Genomic DNA, 14,388 nt, shown 5'->3' with positions numbered 1-14,388 from the left:
AGGGGGTTTGAAATGTGTATAGAATAGAAACACAAGGGAAAGAGAGACAGAGCGACAGAGAGAAAGAGAGAGAGGAGAGAGAAACCTGTCCGTTTGACAATGCTGGAATAGGGTACACAAAAAGGAGTCGAATCAAACACAAGGATTTGCCTGTGAAGAAAAATATATAGAAAAAAAAAATGCCACAAAAATAAGGTAAGATGTGTTTTTTTTTTATATTTAAAATGTCTTTTCTGTCAAACAATTGCCACCAGAGGAAATTTAAAAGAGGAAATTTAAAAGAGGAAACGTTTTTTTTTGTTTTTTTTTTGACATTGATAGTAAGGCTTAGCTGTCTTCCTATTGTAGAGGATACAGGATGTACCAGAATAGACTGCTGAGAAAGGTAAGGAAAGCCCTGGTGTTTCTGTCTGTGCTTGGTTTGCTATATAGTTGGGTGTTATTTTCTGCAGAGAATAAGGGCTGGTGGTGGTAGGGGAGGCAGGGAGGGAGGGGAGTGTTTGCTATCATAAAGAGGTCAAGGTGCCTTGTTTTTGATACAGTGTGAATTACGAGCAGGCAGGCAGGCAGGCAGACAGGCAGGCAGACAGGGCTGAATTGGTGGATGGATAGAAGGACGATATAAGGGAGAATGAAGGAAGGAGAGAAGCTCACATAAGGGTACATGTGCAATGGAGAGATGGATTTCATGGAGTTTATTTTGGTGTCAAAAGACATTCTGACAAAATGTCGGGGGTACTGACACAGAAATACATAGGTGGGTAAAGATCATGTTATATCTACATGTTAAACACATTTCTTGTAATAGATGGATTCAAGTCTATCTATCCAGCTACCTATGTATCTATCTGTCCCCTCAGTCCTTTGATTGTGTTGTGTTTGTAATGTATAGCTTTATAAACATATTTGCAGTGGGGACTCAGGGTTGAGTTGTTTGATTTAAATCCAACGTCTGGATTTGAAACCGTGGAGATTTGGAAAATCAAACATATTGAAGATTTTTGTAAATAATGATAATTCTCAAATCAAAATATCCAAGTACAGTACAATTAAAGTGAAATGTTTTTTAAATATATATTTTGATTTCTATGTACATTTCTATATTTATATATAACATAGTTCTACATTTAAAATAAAACCTCTTTTTGGAGTACAATGTTCGCTAGGGTGTAAAGATTCACGGTGATAAATCGGGATTCTTTCTTTACATGATATACTGTATCGTAATAGAGGTATGTATTGTTGATATTGTGATACAAAATCACAGCACAGCTCACTGTAGTTCATCAAACGCTTCTTGAATGAAGAATGCGTGTGTTTTATAGTTGAATACACACTCTCCCTGTCCCATTTCATTTAACAAAATGTCCCATCGTTAATGATCATTTGATCTTATTCTGCATCATACAAGTAGCCCATCAGGACCATTGCATGTACTGTGATGCATATTGCAACCTGCCTATCGTGATACATATTGTGACATTAATGGACCGTTACAACTCTTATAGTCACTGCCAATATGGCATCTCTTACAACAGTAAGTGAGACCTTAATAATGAAATGTTAACTTATAATATATTCATAATAAAAATAATGTGATATCTGTATACTGTGAAATAATGTATAATGTGATATGTTGTAACAATTGTAAGTCGCCCTGGATAAGGGCGTCTGCTAAGAAATAAATAATAATAATAATAATAATAATTCAAAAAAAGGCACTATATATCCAAGCTGGTATCTGAATCCCAAAGGTTACTAACCCATCATAGAAATAATCATTTAATATGAATTGATGAATAGAGAAACCCCATGTTAAAAACTGATATATGTTATAACAAGCACGTCAGTCAACAGGGGATGCAGCTGATTGGTTATTGGCAGGAAAGAAGGCGGTGAAAGGGGTGGGGACAATTTCACTCACCAGGGGAAGCACAAGATCTGAGAGCACGGTTTGCAAACAGAGACTTTTTTCACCTTGTGGAGAACCTGATGTTTTAAAATGAACATTTTCTATAACATGTGTTTCCTTCAGAGCTGCACATTTAAGACCTGTGAGCCTATTGCATTGCTGTGTATCATATCTCCAGTTATGGTGTACGGGTACAGTAGCTGCTGTGGATCGAGTCAGTGCTCCGCAGAGGGGATGTGTGCCCTTTCTGTTGAATGGAAGAGGAGGGGGTTCAGGTGGCATGTGGGAATGTGCTGCCTGGGCAGGCTAAAGAACACGGCTGCCCTCTCTGGTATAGCCTGTGGGCATGGGACATTAAGCTCAAGATTTATCAAGGCGTTTACACCTCAATATAAATCGCACCCCCTTTGTCTGATGCTGGCAATCATTCAGAGCTGTTCTTTTTGTGCACGCGTGGTTCTTATTTTTTAAATCTGTGTAAAGATGCTTTCGACTGAGTTCAGGAGCTGCTGTGCCACGTTGGCTCATTTTTGCTGGCAATACACCAGCTGTGCACTAGATGGTGCTGGCACTAATTTAAAGATGCTGGTTGATCTAACTTGCGTTACAGGCATCTACAAAATACCACATCGGTTCTTAAGTGTTGTTTAAACCCACAGTGTGCTGCAGGGGGGACATGTTAATGGTTACACTCTGGTGTGCCAGCTGTAGAGAGAAGACATGTCTGAGAGCTGTAGTGAGGCCAGGGAACACAAAATACAGTAAAATACAGTATAAAAAAATACAGAAAGCTCCTAATAATATCACTTTGATAGAACATAAGACTTGAAGGTTTCCGTGTAATAAGATATACAGTATTGCAATTTTACACAGAGAATGCCACAATCTGTATGATTGCAGCTTCTGTATTCTTCAGTTATAGCTATTTGCTGTACACTATACTGAAAAGAATATGATTAATGAGCGCTATATACACAGTCAATACCTCGCACTGTGTTTGATTTGCACATGTGGTATCAGCACTGTGTTTTAATGTGTGTTCTGCCAGGTTATTAGTGAACTCCTGTTTAAGTTAAACTCCACTTAAGGTTACCATTTTTACTCAGTCAATTGAAAGTGATATTAAACGGTTTTGACTGATTTCATAACGAATGCATCATTGAGTAACATGCATTACTATTGTAGAAGGCCACCAGATTATATTATTTAAGACATAGCAGTAATTCCAGTAAAGGTGTAAACGGCTACAGGTCGCAGACATTGAAATGTTGGCGTTTCAGTTGGAGTACATCCGGTTTGTATCACATGCTGTGACAGCATGTGAGGAGTTAGGGGAGGGTTAGGGGTTGTGAAGGATTGTGCGTGGAGTTATACGCTGCTGTGAAGCTTTCCTGGAGGTGGTTTTATTCCTACATGGTGTTTATTTGAGAAAAAAAGCATTATCCTGTATTAAACACTGTTATTTTCAACCAGTATTGCCCTTATAAAAGTTTCCCACAATAAAATTACAGCAAAGTTTAATAAAGCACAGTAAAAGCATGGTAAAGCATAGGTAGGCATTGTTAATCACAGAGAGGTCTGGTAAAGCATAGGGAAGCATTGTAAAGCACAGAGGTCTGGTAAAGCATAGGGAAGCATTGTAAAGCACAGAGAGGTATGGTAAAGCATAGGGAAGCATTGTAAAGCACAGAGAGGTCTGGTAAAGCATAAGGAAGCATTGTAAAGCACAGAGAGGTCTGGTAAAGCATAGGGAAGCATTGAAAAGCACTGAGAGGTATGGTAAAGCATAGGGAAGCATTGTAAAGCACAGAGAGGTCTGGTAAAGCACAGGGAAGCATTGTAAAGCACAGAGAGGTCTGGTAAAGCATAGGGAAGCATTGTAAAGCACAGAGAGGTCTGGTAAAGCATAGGGAAGCATTGTAAAGCACAGAGAGGTCTGGTAAAGCATAGGGAAGCATTGTAAAGCACAGAGAGGTCTGGAAAAGCATAAGCAAGTATTGTAAAGCACAGAGAGGTCTTGTAAAGCATATGGAAGCATTGTAAAGCACAGAGAGGTCTGGTAAAGCATAGGGAAGCATTGAAAAGCACTGAGAGGTATGGTAAAGCATAGGGAAGCATTGTAAAGCACAGAGAGGTCTGGTAAAGCACAGGGAAGCATTGTAAAGCACAGAGAGGTCTGGTAAAGCATAGGGAAGCATTGTAAAGCACAGAGAGGTCTGGTAAAGCATAGGGAAGCATTGTAAAGCACAGAGAGGTCTGGAAAAGCATAAGCAAGTATTGTAAAGCACAGAGAGGTCTTGTAAAGCATATGGAAGCATTGTAAAGCACAGAGAGGACTGGAAAAGCATAGGCAAGCATTGTAAAGCACAGAGAGGTCTGGTAAAGCATAGGGAAGCATTGCAAACAATTTGACTGTAAATCTAGAAGACTTGTGGTTGAAATGTTTGCAATTGAATTGAGTGGTTCCAGTATTTCTAAAGGTTTATCAGCTATGGATGATGCATGCAGTGCAGTGAAATACGCCACTCCAAATCTTGAACTTGAAGGGTGTTTGTGTCCATTCCTGTTCTTGTTTCTTATTAAATATCTACAGCTTGTTATCTGTCCAGCAGCAGTGCAGTCCTGGCTGGAGGTAATGTCTCTTTAATAAGCAGTGCTGATGTGGAGGCTCCAGTCCAAGATTATCCTCCTTCTTATAGTTTAATCCCAAACCAGGAAGCGCCAGGCTGGGGAGCAGCAGCTGCTTCCATCCCCTGTGAGCTGCCCAACCCAGTAATGGGGACACTCCTTTGAAAAAGTAATGTGTTACAGTTTCAAGTTACTTTGATAAAATGTACCTAGTTACAGTTCCAAATAGTTTCTTCTCAGGCACAGTTTGCATTTTACAGAGATATTGCTTTGGGTTTGGTCAGGCTGCAGCTGGAAATATTCTTTGAAGACCCAGCTATCGAAGCCACTCCCTCCCACCTCCGATGCTGTTTTCTAGCAGGATGATCTGAAAAGCGTCTTCGTGTGACGTGTAGGGTTTGACTGCTGGAGCACTTTCTAATTTCCATGGTATTCATTAGCTGTAGTCCTTTTTTAAACTATGATATTTTTTCACTTCAAATGTGAGCCGTTTCCACCGTTCGTCACCTGCATTGCAATTGCAATGCTATAAGAAGCTTCTTTGACGTTTCAATTCCTAAAATAAGTTTCAAAGAATAGTAGGGTTGCTATATACACTGGCAGTCAAAATGATGATGTCACCAGCCTTGGAACAGAGTGACTGGGGTGGGACACTGTCCCCTTTACCCACTCAGACCCCTTTCTTAATAAATATCTTGGTATCCCTGAATGGATAATCATCTCCTCTTTAATGCAAAGGATTGTAATACTCGTCTAGTGTGGTGGTACCGGATCCATGTTTCAGAATGCAGAACGACTGGCAGGAGGGTTTTTATCAGCCAGGGTTTCTCACTCAGACCTCTTGTTCACTGAATATCTTGGTCTCCCTGAATAGATAACTGTCTTTAAATAGATCCAAAAGATTTTAATTAAAAATCCCTGCCACAGACGTTTCCCCCAGATATCATCAATTTACTCCCAATGCAGAATGGCTGTGTGGGACAATTATTCTTCATTTCATCCCAAAAACGTATGTCCCTACAATGGTGACTGCCAAGAATGACACCACATGGAGTTGTGTACCAGTCTTGGCAGACAGCATTGCAAAAACATGTTGAAAACAAAGAGCTATTGTCCCACAGAGTCAATCTGCATTGGCACTAAATTGATAATGAGAGGAGAGGATTATCTATTCAGGGATACCAAGATATTTACTAAGTGGCTAACTGTAAATGTAAGATTCTGCAATGTCCATTGTCTGCACATAGAGCTGGTTATGTGGGGTAATGCAAGAACAGGAAACAGTATAGTGTTTAGAAATACACATTATGCACACAGAGGATGCAAAAACCACAAAGTCCAGAAGATACTTTCTATATTCTGTTTTTAAAGGAGACGTGGTCTAACTTTTATCAGACCGTTATAATAATAATCAACAATTGTGATGTGTTGTTTCTTCTTCTTCTTCTTCTTCTTCTTCTTCTTCTTCTTCTTCTTCTTCTTCTTCTTCTTCTTCTTCTTCTTCTTCTTCCAATACTTTTCCTATAAACATCCATGTTGTACAGTCTTATTGTACACAGTGATGGCGTGAGACCTGTGCATAAATAAGGTGTATAATAAGGTTATGATAAATTGCTAAACTCAATTTTAAAAACAAACTCTACCACCAGTAAATGAACACAATAAAACCATCAATGCCAAAGCAAGCAGCAATGTCCTGCAGATTGAAAGTTTTATCTGCAGAAGACTGGGGGGAAATCTGTGTGAGAGCAGAATAGCGCAGTAGAAAATCAATAAGCGACATAAATTCAGTAAGAAATGACCTCAGCCACATGCCCTCCGTGGGATATTATGCAGTGTAGGACTGAGGCCCTCAGAAAGCAAAGGAAATCATCCAACTCCACCCTCCACAGCAGCACAGCCAATTTTGTTCTCTGATTCCTAATAATAATTCAGTTTTTACACCCACACATTTTACTAAAATAAAAAATTACATTATGTATTTTTTTCCATTTTTCAATATTATCCTCAACACTTCTTCAATTGTTAAAAATAAACACTGCTAGTTTTACAATTTCTGTCTCTTAGGTCACCATGTATTATAAGAAATATATCCATCCTTCGGCTGAGGTGTGAAACCGAGGTAGCAGCAGTTGTTGATGATGCACAGTTCAGCCCCTAGTCTCTGTAAGTCGCTTTGGATAACAGTGTCTGCTCAATGACTAATTAATAATAATAATAATAATAATAATAATAATAATAATAATAATAATAATAATAATAATATACATCAAAACTGTACATATATTTTGAGAGCCTCCAAAAAATATACACTGAAAAGGAGCAAGTCTCAATATTTCCAATAACATAACCTTCAATGTCTTTCCAAAGGAAAATATACAATGACACGAGTATTTGCAATCCACAATGACTTCTTCATTTGAAAGCAGCTCATCAATATTGTGCAAGTGTGAGGCCACAAAACATCAATATTGCGCAACTCACCATAACACAGCTAGTACTCAAGTCTTACTCATATACACTTGAGATCTCAGATGATATTAAAATGCTTTTGTAATATAATTCCATCCCATATAGACAGACGGGGATTTTTCTATTGATGGATTGTAAGAATATGCGCATTGATTATTGCAAAAGACAGGCCGATTACATGGATTGTTAAAGCATTCGTTATGGATCTGTTCATTGAACAAGGATTCAGAAACAAGTCCAGGAGTGTTTATAAGCTGAACTCCACTGTTTCGTTACAGCTATGAGCCCCAGGATGGCACTGCGGGTAACATCCCGCTCTGCCACTGAGTAGAATGGGGTTTCTGTCTGTTTTGGGAATGTGCTATTTAATCAGGACAACTCCAGCGATTTAAACATGTCATGTGATATTGTGAAGCAATGAAAAGCAGATCATCAGGCAAACCGCACACACAAAACACAACAGGAAGCTTCCATTGCTGTGTGTTGAAACCAGAGGAAGCACTGAATTTAAGCTAATCTTTTAGCTCCCAGTCTGAGTGAAAGTGTCTTCCTGTGCAGAAACCAGATGCTATTGGTCACCAGGCTTTTACATTAGCTAAGCTAGTGTGAGCTGCAGGCACACAAGCTTCCCCTCCTTGAAGCTTTCTGGCCACTCTGTGACTGAACTAAAGAGCTGTCCTCCTGCTGCTAGCTGCACCGTGCTTACTGTATTAGCTTTATGAACCCTTTAAGGTACAAGGAACATGTGTGTCCCACAAATAAAATGATGCTATTATTATTTGTTTATTTAGCAGACGCCTTTATCCAAGGCGACTTACAGAGACTAGGGTGTGTGAACTAGGCATCAGCTACAGAGTCACTTACAATTACGTCTCACCCGAAAGACGGAGCACAAGGAGGTTAAGTGACTTGCTCAGGGTCACACAATGAGTCCGTGGCTGAGGTGGGATTTGAACCGGGGACCTCTTGGTTACAAGCCCTTTTCTTTAACCACAGGACCACACAGCCTCCTTAGGGGTTAAAAGTTACTGCAGGTTGGATCTGGTCATCCAAATTGTCGCTTTTGAACAACAAGCGCTCGATTCCTTGTGTACTTGAAGGAGTTAACAGTATTGCTGACCCCACCATTTCATTGTCATGAGAATCTTTTGAGTCTGCTAACCTCAGGATATGAAACTATTTCAGCATTACCCTTTATAAGGTTTACCACAGTAAATGTGAATGCATTTTTGCAGTTTTCCCCCATGCTTTTCCTATGGTTATATATATATATATGGTTACCTATCCTAGCTTACCCTGGTTTGCCATGTTTTAAATATGCTTTATCATACCTCTCAATGCTTACCTATGCTGTGCCATGGTACCTGCATTATTACATTTTGCTATGCTTTTAATATGGGACATTTTTATAAGGGTATAGACAAACTATGGTATGCTATGGTCCAATGGTACATTTGCTATGTGTCACATGATCTGGACCATTGGAGGGAGCTTGAACTACAACACAACAGGAAGTGATTAGGTACCAGGAAGCAGCAGTAACTACTTATTCCCATTTATAAACAATATATAAGTATAAAATCCCAGAAGGTGTTCAACAGAAGACCAAGGAAGCTGATAAGAGGTAACAGAAACTTGGTTTGAACTCCTTTAAAAGGGGGGCACTGGTAATGTCGCTGGTGCTATGAAGACTGGTGCTGTGAAATGCTCTAATGAAAGCCAGCTGTGGGTTCTCTGGGTGAAGACTGATCAAATAAATCGAGCCCTGATCAAAGACTAAGGAGAGTTGTCTGCACGCTACACCCATTGCATGTGTTTGCAGGAAGGTTTGCACAGGAAAAAGGCAAGCCTTGTGGTTTTCTAATTATTTCCAAAGACACTCTGAGCAGAATGAATACAGAGAGCACCTGACTCATTTAGAGAACTTATTTCAACAGGAATAGTTTGCGATAAAACAATAGTATGACAAGTTCCTTTTTATTATTTCAGAGAACGGTTCTTTCCTAGTAAATCAATAATAACAACACATATAATAAGCTGCTGCTTCCTGAAACCACTTCCTGTGCTGTAGGTCACCCACTTGTAACACCCGCTCAGAGGGGCTCAAACAGAGGGGTTATTTTTAATATATAGCCCGACTACGCCAGCACAGTGTGATAAGCACAGAACAATATTCGATAATAATCAGAGACAATAGAAAAGCTCTTAATAGAAAAGCTCTTAATTCACTCGCGCTCGTTTTTCAAACCGGCATACTGTATGTCAGCCGAATACTTACCATCAGGAAAGTCTATGTACAGGCTCGTTTCACTTCCCTCTGTGGCTCTCCGTTCCAAACACTAAAATAATGTTCCCACTCCTGCACAAACAAAACCACAACAAAGGACGGACAGAGAGACACAACCCCCCAGGATGGCTGTCCAGTTTGCAAGAGGTGTGGGCTGTTTATATTGAGGTGCATAAAACTATCAATAATTCAATTTGTCAGTACCCAATAAGGCATTCTAAGTGAACTGAATGGAGAAGCTACTACAAAGTGATCAATCAGTTACAAAGTGTGAGTCAATAATATATAAAACGTGCACAAATCAAAGTGTAAATTTATAAAAATCAAACATACAAGTGACAAATAAATGCGTGAAAGCAAACGGACATTGTTGAATGTGTTACACACTGTTCAGCAGTAAATGTGGAGCTGTTGATAAAGAGGCAACTGACTTCATATTTGAAACACTTCCCTTTTGTGGTTTTGTCAGAAACTTTCGGGTCTCAGTGACCTTTATATTACTTAAACCAATGCACGCACATATAGTGTGTCCTCACAAGCACTGAAATATCTGTCAAATGACATGTATAAAACCATACAGGTATTAGATTAGACACAAATACAATCCTAAAGGGCTAGAGAACCATTTTCATCTGCCACTGGGACGGACTTGAAAGCATTTTGAAACATTCATTTCCATCAGCATCACAGATCAGATACGTTTCAATTGGGACTGTCTACCTGTGTGTCTGTCTGCCTGCTTGCCTGTCTGCCTGCCTGTCTGTCTGTTTGTCTGTCTGTCTGCCTGCCTGCCTGACTGTCTGCCTGCCTGACTGTCTGTCTGTCTGTCTGTCTGTCTGTCTGTCAGCCCCAGTTAGGATTGCAGGCTGGCAGAACCCCATCTCTCACACTGATGGACGAAGTGACCTAACATGTGATGCTAAATCTCTGACTGCAGAAAATAATCTGTAGGCTGTGATTATATTATAGTGTCCGGGGAATATTGGAAGTTGGTGAATTCATTCATAAATAGCAACTATACAACAACGTGATACATACAGGTTTGACTTGTGTGTCATGTGTCCGGCTGCAGAGTGGATTGTAGACTGCAGGTGGAAGCTGCCCCAGTTTGATACTGGGAACGAGATGAGATTGATTTTCACACGGATGGAAACGTGGCTAGGAGTCTATCATAAAAGTCACTAAACTTTCTAAGGACCTTTTTTTTTAGCATAATCTCAGGGCATATGGAAGCTTCCTGCTTCAAGACTGTATGCAACTCTTACCTTTTGACATTTATCTAGAGAACTTCGTGTCCTATTCTGATTAAACTTGGTAAGGACATTCTTTAGCACACTTTATTAGGAGTATGATAATATGAGGGTGTAAGAAAGCACACTGTTGTTCTGTCTTTATATCAAACTTCCATTGTTAACTTAAGGTGCTTATAATCTTTTCCATTTCCATCAGCTACACAGGTCTCAAATGTTACAGCCAACATGTATAGTTATTTTTGAACATGATATCCAGTACTAGGTTGAAGAAAGTTCTCAGTTTCTATACCTTATTCTCAGGATATCTGTTGCACTTCTTGGGTCAATTCACCTGAAAGCATGTCAGTCAATAGGGGATGCAGGCTGATTGGTTACTAACAGGAAATAAGACATTGAAAAGGTGGGGACAATTTAACCCTCCAGGTGACCCAGGAAGTGCAACACAGAGATTGTTTTAACCAAGTGTAGCACCAGATATCATGTTTAATAGTAGTACAGTATTTCATGTTAAATTTATCACATTTGTGTCAGTTTTTCGATAAGTATCTGGAAAACTACAAAGTGGTGTGTAATTCAATATGTTAACGTAACATTATTCAGGAGGTGTTCATTCGATTTTATGAAGCATAGTTACTTCTATAGGGTGATGCAAAACCTTTGGCCATAGCTGCATATATTGACTGGAAATGGACCACAGTTCTGAAATTATTTAGTTATTATTATTATTATTATTATTATTTATTTCTTAGCAGACGCCCTTATCCAGGGCGACTTACAATTGTTACAAGGTATCACATTATACATTATTTCACATTATACAGATATCACATTATTTTTACATACAATTACCCATTTATACAGTTGGGTTTTTACTGGAGCAATCTAGGTAAAGTACCTTGCTCAAGGGTACAACAGCAGTGTCCCCCACTGGGGATTGAACCCACGACCCTCCGGTCAAGAGTCCAGAGCCCAGAGCCCTAACCACTACTCCACACTGCTGCCCTGACCTCTAGTTAGCCATGACCTCTTTAAATTGTCACACGGAGATCTGATAGAGCACAGGTGAATCACTGGCAGTCGTGAGACACTGTGTGCTGAGCGCTGGCTCCAGATTAAAGGGACTTTGACATTGAAGTTTGGTTTGGTTTTGGCCGTGTGCATTTGTAGATCAGGTCTACTTCTTTCTTTCTTTCTTTCTTTCTTTCTTTCTTTCTTTCTTTCGAATAGTCATCTAGTCAAATAGCAAAGTGAGAAACTCAGACACTGCGAGTGGACTGGGCTGAAGTACAGTTGGGATTTCAATCCATTCACATGTAAATGACACTTTGGAATAAATAGTTCAAACAATTTCCAAGCAGTTTTAAAATATAATGTTCAAACAGCTGTTATGAAGCAGTACATTCACAAATAGCGAACCGGACATGTTCAAATACATTTATTATTAATATGTATTTAAACGTGGTGGTTTGTTGACCTATTCCACTATTTTTAGCTCAATTGTTGTCAGATTAATAATCGTGCCACCCCTAATCTAGATTATTACCAAAATCATTCAAACAGCAATGTGACTAGCAAGGGGCAAGCTGCACTCTGAACTTTACTGATGTTCTTTTGTTCTTAGTTATTATTATTATTATAATTATTATTTATTTCTTAGCAGACACCCTTATCCAGGGCGACTTACAATTGTTACACGATATCACATTATTTTTACATACAATTACCCATTTATACAGTTGGGTTTTTACTGGAGCAATCTAGGTAAAGTACCTTGCTCAAGGGTACAGCAGCAGTGTCCACCACCTGGGATTGAACCCACGACCCTCCGGTCAAGAGTCCAGCGCCCTATCCACTACTCCACACTGCTGCCCTCAGTTGCTGCGTAACTTCATTACCAGTTCAGAAACACGCAAGTGCTAAACACAGGGTCATATCAGAGAGAAGCTTGTTAATAGCTTGTATTGAAGAAAATATGCCCTAAAACATCAGAATGAATCTGATGCATTCTAACTATTCCAGCAGCATTGCTTATGTAAAGTGTGACAAAGGTACAATACGACTCCTCCACTGTTTCCTCTTCACAAGGGATGCCAACCCCAGCTCAGGATTAAGAGGTAACAGAATGGGTTTTAAAGTACTGGTTAGCGCTTCTTTAAAGGCTCGGTGATAATGTTGCTAGTGCTTATAAGAGGTAAGAGAATGGATTTTAAAGCCAGTGAGCATGTTGTTGGCACTCACAGGAAGTACCGTTAGCCCTGCTTTAATTACTGTAGATCTCTTCCTGTTTTTAAAGTAGCAAATACAGGAAACAACTGAGAAACTGTAAACCACACTACGAGAAACACAATGGCAAGGTACAGCAGTATCTCTGAACTTTCATTTGCTTGCTATTTTACCCTATTTTTCTCTTTAGAAGTTGAAACTTTCTGAATACACACAAGTCTGTTGCTCTGTCACACTAACATTATTGCATTTATCTGGAGAAACACTTATCTAATTGTCGTGAAACTTGGTAAAAACATGATTTAGCATAAATTCAGATTCTGGAATATCGTGTGTCTGTGATGCTGTCTGTGCCAGGCTGGGTTCAGATTTTAGGATATAGATTCCAGGTTATACTTTTTTTAAAGAGGCAGAGGTCAGGGTGTGCGTGACATCACATCCTGCTGCACAGGAAGCCGGTGCGCTGAACAATATGTGGGCAGGCCGTCCTCGGAGTTTGGGTTCAGAAATAGAGTGCTGGAACCTGAACAGGAAATACACAGTCGCTCAGCTGGGACATGCAGCCACCACACACAGGCCTCTACAATGTGATCACATAACTAACTGGAAGGACTAATTCAATCATTCTCTCACAAACCTCAGGGATTTGGTTTCCAATTCTTATTAGTTTTCCTTGAAAAAAGTTTGGAGCTCAGCAGGATTCGTAGCAATATCTGCCAAAGCCCATGACAAGATGCTTCTAGCTAGTTCCCCACAAGGGCTTGCTGCCTCATCAATGTGAGACTGAAGGTAAGAGAGTGGGACCGGGTATCAGTCTCAGCTTCTCCACCTGTGTGAGCTTCCCTGCTGACAGCCTCGTTGTGACGGGCTGGTTGAGATCATTGCTGCTGCTAACAAGATGCAGTGAGTCTGATGGTTTTCATTACAGGGAAGCTCACACAGGGGATGAAGGTGAGACTCATAATCAAATCAGATCACTCTCTTCTCAGCTGGGATCAGTTTGAAAGCTCTATAAAGTCCACAGGGGGTCATGAAAGTTTTGAGTTTTAAAAAGTCTCTAAGACGTGGTGATTCTAAACAACAAGACGAATGCAACATCGACATTTCAGAGCAGTACCAGTCTATAATGTTTCATAATGAATTGTCAGCTTTCCTATGATTCATGTTTTGTAGTTATAGAGATTGAAGGACAGACAGACATGAACAGTAATTTAATAATATAACTGGAAGCAGACAGGTTACCAGGCTGCACCCTTATAGAAGTTCACCACAGTACGATAATGTCCATGGTTATACATGCTTTACAATGCTTGCCTACACTTTACCATGCTTTCACTGTGCTGTATTACACTCTGCTATGCTTTACCATGCTTTCACTGTGCTGTATTACACTCTGCTATGCTTTACCATGCTTTCACTGTGCTGTAATACACTCTGCTATGCTTTACCATGCTTTCACTGTGCTGTAATACACTCTGCTATGCTTTACCATGCTTTCACTGTGCTGTATTACACACTGCTATGCTTTACCATGCTTTCACTGTGCTGTATTACACTCTGCTATGCTTTTACTGTGGGAAGTCTTATAAGGGAGGTGTGTGTGTGTGTGTGTG

General features: G+C 39.8%; 1 protein-coding gene across 3 annotated transcripts in view; it reads left to right on the top strand.

The window, feature by feature from the left end:
- Positions 1–14,388, top strand: part of LOC117962614 (signal-induced proliferation-associated 1-like protein 3) — a 77,286-nt gene continuing 62,898 nt past the window's right edge. For 2 of the 3 annotated variants that reach the window (XM_059015698.1, XM_059015695.1), the window contains exon 1: positions 1–195. The gene's annotated coding sequence lies outside the window, so the exon portion shown is untranslated. Of the gene's footprint in view, positions 196–321; positions 386–14,388 lie in introns of all 3 variants that reach the window. The other variant, XM_059015696.1, reaches the window with a different exon arrangement.

Source organism: Acipenser ruthenus, chromosome 51 (genome assembly GCF_902713425.1).
Source record: "Acipenser ruthenus chromosome 51, fAciRut3.2 maternal haplotype, whole genome shotgun sequence".
Classification (NCBI taxonomy): Eukaryota; Metazoa; Chordata; class Actinopteri; order Acipenseriformes; family Acipenseridae; genus Acipenser; species Acipenser ruthenus.
This window is presented reverse-complemented; position numbering and strand designations above follow the sequence as displayed.